This window comes from Elephantulus edwardii, unplaced genomic scaffold (assembly GCF_000299155.1).
Source record: "Elephantulus edwardii isolate Elephantulus edwardi_28Jun2011 unplaced genomic scaffold, EleEdw1.0 scaffold00010, whole genome shotgun sequence".
Lineage (NCBI taxonomy): Eukaryota > Metazoa > Chordata > Mammalia > Macroscelidea > Macroscelididae > Elephantulus > Elephantulus edwardii.
In genome coordinates this window covers 28279616-28280990 of record NW_006399760.1, presented here as the reverse complement: position 1 = coordinate 28280990, position 1375 = coordinate 28279616, and the positions used below count along the sequence as shown (strand labels likewise).

Here is a 1375-nt window from a genome sequence, read left to right as displayed (position 1 = left end):
TTTAAAGAAGTGCTAAACTGCATTCTAGAATGGTTGTACCATTTTACAATTCCACCAACAACGTATATGAATTCCTTTCTTGCCACATCCTCTCCAACATTTACTACTTTTTGTCCTGTTAAACTTTGCTACAGCTATTCGAGTGAGATGCCTCCACAGCAACAAAGAGAACTCGGAGAAGGAAACCAAGAAAGAAATACCATTTACAATAACCAACCACAAATTGAGATATATGCGAGTGAATCTAAACAAAAGACCTAAACAAAGAGAACTACAGAACATTTATGCAAGACAAAATAAAAGACCTAAATAAATGGGGAAAATTGCCCTGTTCATGGGTAGGAATGCTCAATATTGTGAAAATTACAATCCTAGTTACAGCATTCTACTGTTCAACTGTTCACCTCTTTTATTTCAGCATCTCTTCCCTTTGCTTTGGCTCCTTCACATTCCAGTGTAATTTTCAGGATCATTTTACACTCTGTCTCTGCCATTGTGCCCAAATACAAATCCAGACCCCTCAGTACAAGTTCTGACTTTGAATATTGCAGAGACAGTGTGTAACATACTGTCTTTTGTTACTGCCATTGCCTGACCTAAGTCTACAAGTTTGAGTGAGGCCATTTTATGCAGGTAAAAGTCCTGACCCCTCCATACAAGTTCTGATGCTCTGTTGGCACATAAATCAATTGATTTAAATATAAGACAGATTTTTATCTAAAAATCTCCTATAAGAGTATGTAATATGTGCCAACAATTCTTTGAAAAATAAAGGAAAAGAAACAACTTTAGAAAACAGAAACAAAGAAAACAAATAACTATTTGTCAGAGTAGAAAGATGGCAAACATTTTTTAAAAAGACCTGAAGAGACATGCAAATCACTGGAAGTGGTAAATTAGTGGTAAACCAAAACATTAATGAGATGCATCAGTGCACCTATAATGCAATATTTTTAAATGGACAGTAGTAAGTGCGATTGTTTGTACTTTGTGCACTGGGGCACATATTCTAGATAAAAACTGAAGCTAGTTAGTGAAATTAAGAAGGTATATGTTTACAATGCAGTTCTTGGTCCCTAAATCTGTTCATCTCAGAGAAATTAATATACAGGTCCTTCTAGGAATATGAGCAAGAAAACTCACTGAAGTACTATTACTGTTAGCAGACAGATGTAGGCATTGCAGATGTTCATCACTTAGAAGACCTACACCAAAACAATATAAGAAAGAGTATATATCAGTTACAGTAATCGACCATTTGAACCCAAAGCAATATAAACAGATCATGACAAGTGTTGAATGTCTAAAATTAGAAACAGAATGAGGTTAGGCAAATGTAAAATATAGAAACAAAGAAATCCTATGTATTTTGCAT

At 34.7% G+C, this 1375-nt stretch overlaps 1 pseudogene; it reads right to left on the bottom strand.

Moving 5' to 3' along the window:
• The window catches only part of LOC102858949, a 19349-nt pseudogene extending 18855 nt beyond the window's left edge, over window positions 1-494 (bottom strand).
• Between the last annotated feature and the right edge of the window lie 881 nt (window positions 495-1375).